This window comes from Thunnus maccoyii, chromosome 3, assembly GCF_910596095.1.
Source record: "Thunnus maccoyii chromosome 3, fThuMac1.1, whole genome shotgun sequence".
Taxonomy (NCBI): Eukaryota; Metazoa; Chordata; class Actinopteri; order Scombriformes; family Scombridae; genus Thunnus; species Thunnus maccoyii.
Window position 1 is genome coordinate 12,251,439 of NC_056535.1, and position 16,394 is coordinate 12,267,832.

General features: G+C 42.2%; 1 protein-coding gene across 1 annotated transcript in view; it reads right to left on the minus strand.

Annotated features, from left to right (window-relative positions):
* Window positions 1–9,939: 9,939 nt before the first annotated feature.
* Window positions 9,940–16,394, minus strand: part of LOC121893967 (MICOS complex subunit mic25a-like) — a 78,719-nt gene continuing 72,264 nt past the window's right edge. The window contains exons 11-13 of the mRNA XM_042406202.1: window positions 12,120–12,126; window positions 10,251–10,318; window positions 9,940–10,163 (exon numbers count right to left, since the gene is read on the minus strand). The gene's annotated coding sequence lies outside the window, so the exon portion shown is untranslated. The remainder of the gene's footprint in view (window positions 10,164–10,250; window positions 10,319–12,119; window positions 12,127–16,394) is intronic.

The window sequence follows — 16,394 nt, forward strand, 5'->3', positions numbered from 1 at the left end:
CTAAACTGACTGCAATTGCAATGAGTGTGACAAGGTGCAAATTGTGTAATCCAAAACGTTATTAAGCAATGCATACAGGTAATCAAGATGAAGGAACTACACTAACTTCTATTGTAAAATGTTTCCAGCTCATATTTCCCTTTGTCTCAGCATACACACACATACACACAAATACGTGTGCAGAAAGCTCCAGTGCTACGGACGTACTTATCTAATGACCTTGTACACGTAGTTAAGATATCCCCATTTGACACAGCTAATTGGCCGACATGTCAGAGGATGTTTAGCAGCTTAGGAAATCACATCTGCCCATTGATTTCTCCCCACTACACCCCCTCCATCAGACATTGTATTGCTTAATCCAGTCTACAACTCTATTGTTGTGAATCCTCAATGGATTCTCAGGCAGAGGAGGAGGTGAGAAAAAAAAGAGAGAGGGAGAGAGAGGGAAAGAGAGGAGAGAGAACAAGCGATTAAAAGGCACTTGGGATGGGGAAGGTAAATTAGAGACTGTGGGTTTGCGCATGTGAGAAAGAGAATTAAACTACAGTGTAGATGCAAACAGAGAGATCCGGATGCAGAAGAGAGAGCAGAACGCAGTTTACAGTCATGCTCCTCCTTTGTGCTGAGGCATATTTAATGGCAGGAGGTTGTCATGCAGCAGTATGCCTTCATATGCTACTGTGCCATGCTACTTGTGTTTGTGCTGAGCTGCTGTGCCAGCTGAAGCGTGCAAGGTTGTGCCGTGTCATCTGCTCTCAGCTTTAAGCTTGTCTTCCCTCTGGTTAATCAGGAGAGTTTCTCTGTCTTCCTGTCTCTGTAGTGAATCTTCTGATGCTTTTAAACCCACTTTTAGGGTCACAGCACACACACGCTCGCACACAGATACACAAGTGAAAAAGCTTGGATTGTGATCTCTGTGTTTAAACGAGGGCTGAGTGTCTTTGTAAATAACTTACACTTCAAATTATATACTGTATGGCAAATATAATTGCAAAGTTATGCTTTTAATAATGAAATAATTTAACTCAGTTAATCAATATCACAAAAAAACATTTTGTCACTTACCTCTATTGTAGATAACTTTGGTTTGATTTGCTATTTCTTCAGGAGGAATTGTTTTCAATTAAAGCTGTTGAAAGTGAGATTTGTGGACAAAAACGTGATACCATTCACCTACATACTATTGGTGGCAGCAGATGTTTAAAAACTAGGACAAATGCAACCAAAATCTGTGGCTAGACAGAAGGGCTAAGTGTGTTTTTTGTGATTCAGGTGAACAGACCCTTTAGGTTTTTTGTATGCTTGTACATGATATAGAGACAATGCACCATAGCAGCCACAATGACACAGACACACATACACACACTTTCTGATAGGGCAGAGTCTCTTTAAGCTGCCAGCACAGTTGCTATGGAAACTAAGTTTGTCCAGTTCATATACAAAAAAAAAGTCTTACATTTCTGGCGACCTTGGCTTTCTGGCCAAACTTGTCAGTCTGCACACTCCAGCCCCCGCCACACGTGGTCTGCAGATAGAAAACCTGCAATTGATCTAAAATGCATACAAGGTTGTGTTGAGTAATCGTATCAAGGTAAGTATATCACTGATTTTAGGCAGCAGTGCTTTAGTTGATTGTGACATGCTCACTTTATTCTCTTTCAACATATCAAACACCACTTTCACACATGCACTGCAAGTCCAAATCATTTACTTTGGTCACTCTTGCAATCTGTGTATGTGCAGCATGTGTAAACAACTTACTGGGTTCAGTTCTCTACGTATATAAGTTAGTGGTTTTAGGTCTCTTATGAGACTTGTGTCACGAGACTCTGTTCTTACATGACATGACTGCACATCAGACACTGTGGGTGGCAATATTGCTGGAGGAAAGCAGCAACTTGGAAAATAAGTACACCACAGAAGAAGAATTTTCATACAGACTGTCTAAATGTTGTATTCTGAGACTGATCTTGCAGTTGAATAACTGTTTACCCCCGTGGCTGGATTGCTGAAATGTTAAGTGTCACAGAGACAACCTCAAAGGGAAGACACAATATTTTATATCAAATGGTTGATTTTTCACTGACACTAAGACAGTGGCCAGAGTTAGGGTAGCTTTTGTGACGACGTAAAACTACATACGAACATCTGAGTATTTTGTGTTCTTTATCTGGGATAAAAGAATAGTGCACTAAAAATTGATCTTTTGAGTATTAAATACTCACGCACTGAGAGATTAAAGGGTTGTTCTGAATAGATCTTGCTCAATCACCGACAACACCTCTTTAGCCAACTTGGATTCATGACAGTTGGTTTCCCATGACAACCTAACTTAAAGGAAAATTACAGTTTATCTCTCTAGCATGATTTTTACATGAATTGTTTCGATCATTTGTTTCTGCGTCTGAACTAAAGTAAACACAGGAAGTAGCCACCTGTAGCAGCCATTATGGCTAACTGCATAGAGATCTATATCCGGGTCAGCTTGCTAACCAAACCACCCACATATTCATCTGCGCACGCCTGTTTGTTAACATGTATGAGGCTGACTTTCACTGTGGTTAGACTGTAAGGAATCTAAAAAAACTAAATGCAATGACAGATTATCCCATGGACTATTATGTGGATGATCGTGAGTCATTTCACTTTGACAGGCCAACCATATTTATTTGAGGCAGGCAGAATGGAGTCAGAAAGGCAGCAGGACCCATCAGGAAAGACAATGTACAGTAATGTTACTTCAGAGAAACTGCTGGTGTTCCTGCAGTTACTGGTCTCCTGACGAGTGAAGAGGAAAACTTTTTCTGCACTTTTTTTCTGGACCTGTTGCTGTCAGACTCAGAAAAGTGTCCACGGATAAGAGTGATCCCAACTGTGTAACTACTACAAGTGGGTTTACAGCGCTTATCACAATTGTCGCCGTGGAGACTGTTTCACCTCCACAAAATCAACTGTAAGAAAAGAGCGAGGCCACAACACATAACTGTGTGAATAATATCAATATATCTCCGTTGTGCAGCAGTAGTCCATGAAAACTGCTCAGTGTGTATCTTGTCATTTTATCCTTGCAACTTGAAAACTTGCAAACATGAACCATGTTATTCCATCTACTAAGTTACTACTTCCCTGAATTTTGTGAATCACCAGAATCTCAATAACAGAGTTGGAAATTAGCATGACACATAGAGCCACAATGGCTACATTTATGGGAAATACATCAGGTTCAAATTAAGTGGAATTTGCCTTTAGCAGCAAAAGCATCAAAGCATCCACTGGAACTTTCTAAATAGTCCATTTATACCACTGGTATGTCCAAAACCATGCCTATGTCAACATTCATTCAACAAATATGGCTATGCACACCTTCTATTTGTTGCTAGTGCTGTTAGCAATTAGCAGTGGCAATTACACTTGTTTACACTGGTCGTTGGATCATCAACAGTCACAGCGATAACTGCAAAGGGGTATAAAATATTTTAATCCAATGTTTGACCTTTGACCTTATAAAATTATTTGGCACAAGACAGACAGTGGCCAGAAATAAGGTCACTTTGGTGACGTAAAAACATTTTAGAAGAATGTCAGATTTTGTGTGCATTTCCTGAGAATGTTGCTTTTTTTGGTTCTCACCAGATCTGTGGTACAAGATGTACGGGAATTTCACCCCTTGAGAGTTTAAAAGGTTGTTCTAGAAAGATCAGAGCTTGCTCCAATACAGTAAACAGCAGCTTAGCTTATCTGGTTTCATGTCAAGAACAAAGCATCATAAACTTTCAAACCACTCCTGAAGCGTAATACACTCCTGCGTTAATTCATGTCCTCAATATGTCACAACAACAGTGTTGGGCGAGTTACTTCCTGATAACATATTACTCATCGAAAAACGAATCACATTACTTTACTAATTACTCATCAGCAAAGGTGCCCTTTAACAACTCCAAAGCCATACCCACACCTCAAATCTTTTGAATTTAACATGTGTAGAAATAGAAAATGAGACATTGTGGTTAACAAGCATCCAGCCCATGGTTTGGAGGCATTTACTCATCATTGACTGCAAGTTTAGCCCCGCGGTGACTGCATGCAGCATTGCACAAGTCCTCACAGTGAAGCCCTGGGGTTCACACACATCTCATCTCTGCACAAAACCAGCTAGTTCCTGATTCTACTCTTATGGCAAATGTGAACAACCCAGCTAACAAGGCACAACATGTATATATGACAACTTTGGAGTTACTGGGAGTCATATTTCTCTTCTGTTTGAGGCTATGAACACACAGAGATGAAATGGATATCAGCTCTTTCACCAAATTTGAAACACAGATTGTTTGTGTTATATTACATTATTGTGTTACTGCCCAACTCTCCCCAACACTCATTCAACAAATTATGGTCATGCACAGCTTTTGTTGCTGGCACAGATAGCTGTTAGCAGCCACAACAACACTTGTTTACATTGGTCACAAGTGTTTCTTTAACCGCAGGGCTTTTCCGCACATGATGCAGAAAGAAAAATGCATATACTATACAAGGTACATATGGGAAAGGGCCATGCACTCCCCGTGACTTCAGCTCTCTAATTGATTGGACTGAACTCTTGATTCAAATCACTGTTGAGAATAACAGCACGAGGTCTTACAGTATGGAGTGAATATTGGTGTGGAGACTAGAGAGACAAACAGCTGTCATATATTTGGGTCAGATGCAGGGTTAAAGGCGCTGCCAATGGCAAGGCTGCCCTCACAGGTACTCTGCCTAGAAATAAAGTGTCTGTGCATGTTTGTGTGAGTCTGGTGCAGAGCTGGTTAGACAGATTCCTGAGCTGCCTGTCGGTGTGAGAGGCGTGAAGTCATGGTGCATCAATCAGCAACCTGCCGTCTGAGGTGCCAGAACCTTCCATAGTACCTGGAGCGCTGGAAACAGCTGAGACTGCATCTCTAACCCCCCCGCCCCCTGAAAAACTCACTTCACAGACGTCGTCTTAAAACAAGGCTGGCTCACTTGCCTCCACTAACTTTACTTAGCCCAGAGACCCCCACTGCTCCCATTCATCCACTCAGTTTTTCCTAATACAGTAAAAGTGGAAATAGTTCAGAGCGAGAGGCGAATCATTTGACTCTGCATGTGTCCTTTGAGATAACGTGCTACGCTTATACCAGAAATTTCTTGTCTTTAGAAGAGAGAGAGAGAGAAAGAGAAAGAGAGAGAGAAAGAGAGAGAGAGAGAGAGAGAGAGAGAGAGGGAGTGAAGAGAAATAACAAGCTCTCTGAAGTATACAGCATTCAGTTGCACATGTCTAATTTCAGTGTCAAAGGACAGAATGCAGAAAATGTTTTTGTTCACACATTTTTCTTTGTCGTCACGCACATACACAACAGCACAACAGTGCATGGACGCAATTGCATACAGTGAAAATATTTGTTTGTGGACGTATATATCTACCCCCCTGCATCTAGAGGATGACTCTGCCTTTGATGACCTCTTCCTTTTGATCTTTGTTCTGCAATATATTTTTCCTGTACAACAAAAAGCCACAGACATGATTGATAATGCATGCATGCTCCGCTGGCTGCTGGCATATTGCTTTGATCTCTGTCAAAACTGAACGAGAGGAGCTGATAAAATGTAGGGCAACCCTCGTTCTGCTGGGTTTAAGGGAACTAGTGAAGCTTGGAATAAATGGTGAGACCTAACTACTGGATTAGTAACAGGCAAACACACCAAAAGTCTTGGAAGTCAAAGCTGACTGAGATGATGTTCTCAATCACTCTCTTAATGGCTGCATCAGCCTCCATTTCACCCCAGTGGGAATTGCACCGACAACCTCCCATCCAATCTCTGCTGAAGACACTTAAAGAGAAAAGAAGTGGTATCTGACATGAGATTGTTGAACGCAGACATCTTCTCTAAGCGCAGGCTGTATATAGACTGGCTTTAAAGTTCTGTGACAGCTTTGGCCTTTCCATAAGGGGCTTCAAGACCAAACAATCCTTGACACACATACAAACATACACAGCATCTCTCATTCGCTCCTCTTTGTCTATCTCTCCCTCTCTCTTTCTCTCTCTCCCGCTGTCTAAGAGCGCCGCTAGAACATGCATGTATTATTCATTTAGCAACTAGCAGGATGTGGGGCCTTGTCAAGAACTGAACCCACCACAGCGGCGAGCGGAGGGAAGCAGAGAGCAGTAGAGGGGGATGGGAAAGGAGTAAGAGAGACGAAAGAGAGGGTGTCAGAGGGAATGGAGAGATGGAGAGATGTATTATCCAGTAAGCCTGTGTCTCTATGAGTGGGTCTAGACACAGCTGTTAAAGTAGTGTACACATACAGCATGAATCTCATAGGTCTCCTGTTGGAGCACATACACCCAGTACTCTTCTTTCCAATGGGAATTGAACCGACAACCTCTCTCTGCCCCTCACCAGAGCTATCTCTGCAGTAGGAAATTGCTATTGAAGTTGAGGGTAGCCTCTCGCCTCGCAGCGCTGTCACCAAAGTTAAATCTAGGTAGAATATTTAAACTCTCAGCCAGAAGAGATTGGCTCTTCTGTCTCCCCTGGCCAATCTTAAACAGCAATCTGACTGGCATTTTCTCCTCTCTTGGGCTGTCACTCAAGAGACATCTGTGGTTGAAAGAGTCGTAACACTCGGTCAGAATGAGCCATTACTCTGGAGATGGGCTTCACATTGTGCCTGTAGGAGAAGGGGTCAGACGGATGAGTGGATAACAGAGGGAAGAAGGTGAGTTGAGGGATGGGGTATGGACACAGGGAATGAACACAGGTGGTTAAGGGTCAGGTAAAGGAAGCAAGAGTAGGAGGAGGAGGGAGGAGAGCCAGCTTCTAGATGCGGATGGATGTGATGAAAAATTGAGCCCTGGGGAAAAGGAAAATTAAAGATGGACTATACACACATAAGTTTAAATGGGTAAAATCCCGGAGGGCCCGAGAATGACCGTGTGTGTTTGGGTACTGGGCAAAAGAGGACAGATATAGGTCGTTCTGTTGGTGGCATGTGGCATCATGTGTGTTTTCAGTGAAAAAGCTCTTAAAAACCCACTGCTCCCTGTCCAGCATCAAACAGGAGAGAAGAGACATATATTTCCCTCAGGAGAAAACTAAGAAAACTAAGCTAAAACTTAACTAAAATGAGAATGAATATTGGACTTATATTCATTAAGTGGTCAGACACACAACTCCAAATAGATGTGAATGTTGCTCTATGTTTGCTGGATGTGTAAGGAAGATGCTGTTTGCTAACAAGTCTGCAATATTAACTTAAAATATGATATTATGTCAGTGTTGTGTTTACAGCTTGTTTCCACTGCACCCAAGAGGTCAAAATCAGCTAATGCAGGTTTAACTTTGCATTTAGTAAACTTAAACAAAATAGCAGAATCGGCCCATAAGCCAATATGTGCATAAATGGATCATTTCTGACTTTCTGACGCCACACATTGGTGGACACTAACTCCCCCTGCAATGGATCCAATCTGGGGACACTGCAAATAAACTGCACCAATTTTCTCCCAGATTTTTTTATTTTCCTCATAATAATTTGAAAGATATAATCACACAGCTAATCAGATAACAATTCTACATATAGTGGCTTTAAGGTGGCAGTGGACATGAACTGATTTATTTTTCTGATCTGTCCTTATATAGCACAGGCATAAACATAAAGACAAAGAAAAGAGGAGAAAAGAAGAATAGCATTGCTTAAACTGGGAGTCGTCACTTCTGATCAGCCTGGCTTCCCTGATGGGCGACATTTGTGCAAACAAAGGCCAGCGCTACTGTGAGTAAAAACAGGGCCCAAGGGAGGGGCCGACCCCAAACCATGTGGCCCACCCTGACCCGCCGCCACTGAGAGCGAGGGCACGTCAGCACAATCACATTATGCTAGATAAATGCCCAGCCTGCGCCAAAATGTGTGTGGCTTCTTTATAACAGAAGGCTGCCACATGGCACAATTTAGAAAAACACTAACTTGTGACTCTGAAGATAACACTGTGTGTGCGTGAGTGTGTGTATGTGTGTGTGTGTGCGTGTGTGGGGCACCAACACATGGTTATTATGCCCCCGAGCAAGGCTGAAGACAGCTGCACAGTTGTGAAGACAGCGCAGAACAGAAAGGGCCTACTGAACGTGCGCTCATAAAATGGTGCCTGTTAGCCTGAGAAATCCTTGAACTATTCCATTGTGGTGTGACACAACAGATTAATAACTTGTAGAGCCTTTTCCCCCTCTTTATTTGAATTATAAAGAACTACAGCCAGCCCAAGCTCTGATATTTATCAGTGTAAGTCTTTTAAACTGGTCTTATTTTTTCTGTATGTGTGCATTTGTTGTATGATAAACTGCAGGTGAGTTGAGGTGAGGGGGGGATTACAGCCCCTCAAAGCCTGTTCAATCAACTTCTCCCTTCAGAACAAACTGTTTTGCTTTCAACTGTTAATCTTGCCCTGAGAGTAAGTGAGAGTTCCTGGCATGTTGGCAGGTGTCATTACCCGACAGCCTATGGGGGCGAGGGATTCACAAACACGGAGTGATGATGTTACACTTCTCCCCCCCAGGCTGTGGATTCCTGTCAGGTCTGTGGGAATGCTGCTATTATCATTACAAAAGCGCTTGTTTGTTCATCAGCTACAGCAGCCACAGCTATTACTTTATACAGTGAAGATTAAAACAACAACAACAAAAAAAAACCTCCCCCTGAATCCAAAAGAATTTTACACATCTAACTTTTAAAAAAAATTTGAGTAGATTTTTGGGCAGATTAATATTCTGGATGAAGTGAGGAGAATCGAGAAGTGATTTCCCCCGTGGAAAAGCTCCAGGCAGGAGGAAGGAGGGCTGCTGGTTGATTACCCCAGCTGGAGTGAGCCATGTGTGGGGAAGCCAAGAATTGGAGCCCCCTTCATGGGCTCCGAGGAAGAGATACATACGCTGGGAATAAGTTAATCCCATAATGACTTCCGATGATGGCAGAGTAGTGTCGGCTTTCTTAGTTCCGATAAGAAAGAGAAAGTAAGGGATAGAGGGGTTTGAGAAAGAGGAGAGAGAGCTGGATAACTCCCCTCTACCCCAGGGCAGTGTAATTATATATGAGGATGAGATAAATGTCCTTTTAAACACACTCCCTTCCATACACATACACATACACACACACACACACACATATATGCACACAGGATCCCAGGTAACATATATATGTTCCAGACCTTGGGCATTTCTCCACAAGTCTCCAACTGAGTGAGTGATTTCTCTAAACTGCACCCTTGGGCCAACATACGACCATAAGCTAGCCTGTCAGGAAAGCGGGACACACATTTGGTTAACTTCCCAGTGCAGAAAAACACACGTACACACACAAGCAATCTGGGGAGCGTGGGCCGGCAACGGTGTGAGAGGGAAATGGGTGATAAAATCCTCATTTTCCTTCATTGCCGGGTCGTTTGTCTTCGTCGTGCAGGCGGCTCGCCAGTCATGGAAATGCTGGCCGGCAACAGAGCTGAGTCACATCAGGCGTTCATCTATCATTCGACTGTTTACTGTTACTCTCACTCGCGCTTTCGTTCTTTCTTTCACTCCCTCTCTACGACTATCCCTTGCTTCGGCCTCTATCTCTCACGCACAAAAACTTAGAAAGTACGTAGTTTGACCCCAGCCAACCTTCCTTTATTTCTCTCCTCCTCGCTCTGTTGTTAACTTTTGAAAACGGAGGGAAACATTCACGCAGTGGAAGGGATGTATTTCAGATAAGTTCATGGACTGGACCCAGCGTGCACAACCCAAGACTAACATGGTAAAGTAAGTGTTCTGTCAGCAGAGAGGACTTTACAGGGGAATATTGGCAGTATTTGACAGAGTGAAAGTGTGAGAACTGTTATAAACACACAAGAGGGACCCAAACGCAGAACACAGAGAAGGATGTGTGGTAAGAAAAGGATTTATTGTAGGGGAGGATCTGGATGATAGGCTGAAGGCAGGGAATGTGGATCCGGCGACAGCAGGGTTGAATAAAGGTAATGGGGGAATGTGGCTGGCGTGAGCGGGAGGGAACGAGAGGCGGTGTTGCAGGCAGGGATATCTTGGAGGCTTGGAAGTTGCTGACAGGCGGACGGACAAGCAGGAGGACAGGCAGGTGAGTAATGACCCTGGGACACAAGAGAAACAAGTTAGCATGCAAGACACGAGGACACTGAATCACTAGGAATATAAAATAAGTTGGCCTTGAGTCGTACCTACTACTGTGGTTGAAACAACAATCTGGTGAAGAGTGGGTGAAGAGCCGGTGTAGATATACTGCAAGCTGATGAATGATGAGAGGCAGGTGAGCAGACTGGGAGAGGTGATAAGCCGATTGCAGACAGGTGTGCAGGATGAGTAGAGCAGGGAGCCAGGAGAATGAGAAAGGGGAACCACACCCTCGCCAACACACACACACACAAACGAAATATAAACGCAGAGAGAGACAGACAGGGGAGCACTGGGAACACAGGGAAGAGCAAACACGAGGGAATCTTCTGGTACCATAACAATAACATCAGAAATTAACTCCCTCAGAAATATAAAGTAGTAGAATAAACTGAGTAGAGCAGCAAAGTCTCTCCCTTAAAGTTGCAGCCTCATCTTGTTACCTTTTTATCCCCTAACAAGTGTTAATGTAAATGATTACGCTAAACCCCTTCCTGAACAGCAATTATCCAAATTAGCTTAGCAACTGTAACTTCTCTACATGTTGAAGCAGTGTTGCCAATTTAGGGACTTTCTTACTAGATTTGGACTTTTAAGACCTCTTTAGTGAGGTCTTAAAAAAAAAAAAAAGCCTAGCAAAAAAACAGCAGCGCGTTCATTCAACAGTAAATGGGCCATAAGTGTACGCACCTACTGTACCGATCAATCGTTAATCCCCATTGTTTGACCAGGAAACTAATTCTCCTATTTTTATTCTAAATGACTTAACTTAAGTTTTATTCCTTCTCAAAATACACGTAGTTTACAGGAGTGTGTTTATTTCAGTGTCTTGGTCCTCTTTCTTCATGATACTGAAGTTTCACATTCAACAACCTTCATAAAACGCTGAAATTAGAGGTAGCGTTTGCAACAAATTGATGAGATGTGAGCAGCTTAGCTGATGTTAAAGCTTAGAGCATGTTAAAGCATGTCTTCTACATAGATCATCAACTGGTGAGGGTGACTTTTTTCCTGGGAGATGTAGCTTTAGCCTCAATATTTTATATTGTATGTAGCCATTGTAAGCATACCTGCTGTGTCGAGTCAGCTGAAAACATTTCTAACAAAGGAAGCAGCCACTCACAAACTTAATTCTAAAATCTCCACAAACTAGAAAGAAAACTATGGCTGCAATTATACACGTGTGAAAATGAATTCTAGTTAGAAAAATATTCAGTGTTAGTCCTTTAACGGCAACAACTCAAATATGCAATTTTTTAACCTACAGAAAAACATGGGCTGTTGCCATGAAAAATAAATAAAATCATAAAATCTCTCAGGATGAGGTGAGTGAAACTGATGAGAAAACCATAGTGCAGTGATTGGTTTTTCACCACAGCAATCCATTACCGTGTGGCACGTTTTGAAACTCAGTGTGTTAGTGTAATCAGGTAATGTAGACTAAAGAGGCAGACTGATGGGGTGAAGAGAGGATCTGTCAACAGTTTTGGTCTCACGCTGCTGCTTCAACGAGCTGCACAGGTGAGGGAGAGAAAGAGAGAGCAGGAGGTTGGCTGCAGCAGCTACACGAAAGATCCTCCTTATCTCTGTGCCTCTCCCACACACACACACACACACACACACACACAGAACCTGATACACCTACACTGTGAAACTCACATTGGAATCCAGTAAATCTGAAGTTCCTGTCTATGTGCAGGTGAGTGTATTTGCCATCCAGCTGCCTGTGTGTGTGTGTGTGTGTGTGTGTGTGTGTGTGTGTGTGTTTGTGTGTGTGTCAGGGAGAAGACTGAAGACTTTTACTGTTCAGCTTGTATAGGATGACTCAGCAGCATTCAGCCCCCACGGGAACACAAGCTGCCTGTTAGCGCTCAGCTAATAAGACGCTTGCTTGAGCTGATGCGTCACCATCTCACCTGAACACTGCAGAGAGAGAGAGAGAGAGAGAGAGAGAGAGAGAGAGAGAGAGCGAGCGAGAGAGAGAGAGAGAGAGAGGAAGGGAGGAGGAGGAGGGAAAGGAAAAGATGAAGATGTAGATATTACAAAGAGAGAGGAAAGTGTCTTGAAGATGAGTGCACCTGTCTCCAAGCACAAGCTGCTGCTCTCATTCTCTCTCTCCCTCGTGAGTGTACACAGCACAAAGAAACACACAGGTATTTTCACAAACACTCATATACTACTCATTTAACATCTGGGGGTGAGTCCTTTAACGGAAAAATATGGTTTTTGGCCAACTTTTCTATCATATATGATACACCATATGATTTTATGGTGGTTAAGATTAGGAAAAAATAGGACTTAAACACAAGTCAGAAACCAAAATACCAATCCACAACCAAACATCCTCACCTTTACTCAAAGGATAAGATTGGCAGTGCTGTACTGTATATTTTTCTTACTGTCAAAAGATCCCGTGAAAAGACCAAAACCAACAATACACTGATCCTATGAACAAGTATCGTCTGTATTATCAAAGTCTGTGCTGTAGTTCTCCACTGTTGTCCAAAAACTTTTAAAACTACATCAGCGAGCCACGCCGTTAGCTGTTTTTAAAAATGTATGTCTTCAGTAGGAATGAAAGGGCTCGAGGCCAAGAGCCACAGATGGCATAGACTGAGAAGTATTGAGAGATGGACTAACACATTTTTGGTTTTTATCTGGGATGGGGTTTGTTGACTGTAAGAAAAATATGGAATAACTGGTCTTATCATGCAATCTGTGTCTATATACTGTATATCTTATCTGGATAGAAAAAACAAGTTAATGCAAGTGTAAATGCATGCAACAAAATCCACCTAGAAGCACATAAAAAGCTCATTAATTAACACATCACATCATCACATTTGTTTCATCTGTAAAAACACTGAAGGGTAAAGAATAATTTACCCTGTTTACAGTATATATGATGGAAACAGAATCGTATTGATCGTCACATCTAACTCTCGGGAAGAAAGTGAATGATTTCCCAAAATGTTGGACTATTCTTTTTATATTAGGTGTAAATGGGAGTCTTAGTCTTGCTACATAAAGGACACAGAATTTCCTGCATTGGCACTAAACGTTGGCTTTGTATTTAAATCATGCCAGGCAGAATCATCCAATGTGAATTCATGTAAATATATCAGGCCGACAAGGAACATGAGTGGTTAGATAATCACACAGGTTGTAAACAAACCTCCAGTTTTTACTATATTATGAACAATAGTACAATTTGTCAAAGTTGAACCAGGATGTCAGAATTTAGTAGATGTTAACAACGGACAGATTAAGTTTAATGATTGCCTTTGTTTTCTCTTCCAAATCAGCTAATGGTTAAACTGGCGGTTTCTTCACAGCCTGTGAGATCATCTGGCTGCTGGTGGCCCTTGCCCTGCTTGACCACATTTGAGCAATATTCAACATTTTCATGAAGTTGTTCATTAAAAATGTTACTAACCCTAACCCCAACCCCCTAACCCTAACTCTATGAAAATGAGACCCAAAAGAAAAAAAAACAAAACAGAATTTTCCTTTAAACACAAATTCATGTGCCGGCATACTCACTCACAGCACATATTCAAGTCACGCCTGGCTCCCTCAAACACACCCACACACACAGATGCACAGTCATGTAGACAGACAGGCTGACTGACTGACAGAGAGACAGGCGCACACACACACACACACACACACGCACTCTGCTGTTTTCTTCAGCCCGCGGGCGGTGTCTGGCACTTCCATGGACTCTGTGTCCTGGAGGACTGGGCCATGTTTTTTGAACCATGTTTTCAGTTCAACTTTGTGTGCATGTAAGTGTGTGTGAACAACACAACATAATGTGCTGGGTTGTTTGAGGTCAGATTGTAGATGGCTATTCATAGCGCAGACGTTATCCAGCTATCCAAGTATCTATTCCACCAAGGCACAAACCCAAAGAATTTTCTCACACTGGCCTCATTCTCACTGCAGAGGAAGGAAAAAAAAATGTATCGCAGTACAGCTGTGGAACAATTAAAAACCTCAGAGATTCCTTCACCAAGAGGGAACACTGAAACTGATGCAAACAAATTTTTCCCTCTCTAACCCTGAAAGAAAAACAGAGAGAAACTGTGTAAATCTGACCTGGACTCTCCCCACAGATAGATGTGTCACAGGAGACACACGTGCATTAATAAGCTTGTGGACCAAAGTGCGTTTTCCTTTCACAAACGTACACGCCCTGAGAAGCCAGTACACACACAAATACACCCACCTGAAATACACACACAGGCTTTTCCTTTGAGACAATAGAACAATCCTGTTTGTCATACACAGTGAGCAAGGAAACACAGACAGCAAGGGGGGGAGAAAGACATCCAAATGACAAGAAATGTTCTAAGGTTTGTTTTGGGGTGTTGGTTTTTTTCTTGTTTGGTGACGTGCTATGTTTGTGTTTTTGTCCTGTTGAAAACCTCACATACCAGTGCTGGCTTCTACACCTGAGACTCCATTTATACTGACAGACTTTTTTTTTTGGATTATTTTTTGCCTTTATTGTAGAGTTGACAGTGAAGTGACAGACAGGAAACAAGGAGAGAGAGATGGGTATTACATGCAACAAAGGTCGCTGGCTGGAATTGAGCCAGGGACGTTGTGGTTTATGTGGCATGTGCAGTGACTACTTGGCTACCATTTGGGGCACCAACAGAATTTTTGATTATTTTTATACCCTTTGTGGCACAAATCTGATGTTCTCATGGCTGACTACATCTAAAAACAATGACACGATGTCTCTTCAGAGTGTCATGGTTCTTGTGTTTGAAGTCAATTCAAAGTAATGTTCGGCTTATTTTCAGCTTTCCAGACCGTGATAAAAACATTGTTATTATGTTCTAGCTGGACATCAAAAAAGTGCAAACATACCAACTCCTGCATATATGTTAGAATTCCAGGCTAACTCAAGCTACACATTTGTACATGTTGCACACCTGCAGCTGCTTCACTGTAACAAGCAGCAACACCTATCTGCCTTTGTAAGATTCCTGGCAGCTGCTAGACTTTGACTGGAGATTCAGATCAGCAACAGCTCTGTGTTAAAGGATATATTCTTCTCATTGTCAACAAATCTGATGTGCAGAGCCAAACCAACAATGAACTCATCCTACTTACAAGTATTGTGTGTGTATCCAAAGTCTGATATATCTTATTCTTCTGTAGTTTGTTTAGAGTCTCAGGAGAGCAGTTCCTTGTATGGCAGATGCCACAGTGCACCCCTTGACTTTGTGCTTCATTGTAAATTTTTCAAAGAACTTCAGTACAAAAAAATGATGAAATACAATCCAGAAAGGCCGGTTTGAGTTATAGATCCATGAGTTTGAAAGCTTATCAGATGCTAAAACACTGCACAGTGGATGATGGCAATCATTTTATCTTTTGTCATAACGATCGCAAGGTAAACAGTGAAAGTACAGTATTAATATTACAAAGTAACCTAACAAGAATAAGTGCAGTGCCTTGCTGGATGACATTGCATTGCACTGCACTGCAGCACAAGTTGAGCAAAGTTAAAATGTTTTACCGGCTGACCCTTTAGTTTTTTTACTGGAGCCCTCTGCATCCTGCTGTGCCAACCAAATGGTCCCAGTGAAATTAATGAGGGGGCTGTGTTGGTTTTTTTTATGCAGTGCTGAACATGGCCTTACTCTGAAGCAGCTGCTGGCACCAACTACACCCGCAAATCCAATTTATAGTTTGCGTATCTGCGTTTCCCCGAGGGTCTGCAATAGTCAGCGTGGCATAAATTTTGTCATCTCCTTATGTCATGTCATGTTTTCCTGATTACTTAACATTTGCTAGCAATGTCACATTTCAAATCAATGTCCTGCTATGAAACGGGGTACAAAAGCAGCAAATAACTCACAATTTACCTGTTCAAAAGTTTCAAAACTACTCCACACATACAACTGGAGTTCTTCACATCACTAAGGATTTGTTCAGAATGCAGGCAAGTCAGATTTGTTTCTCAAATCAGATCTTTAAGACAGACTGTCTGCACTGTTATTTGCAAGTGATCAGCATGGCATCTGCATGGGTTGCTGTGGTAACAATGTAGGTGTCAGTAACTATGTATGCTGATGACATGGCTTCCCAATGCGGAAGTATGAGAAATGGAGATCCATCATCCCAAATATTGCAAATATAAAAACTTTCATGGATCAAGTATTCATAATAGA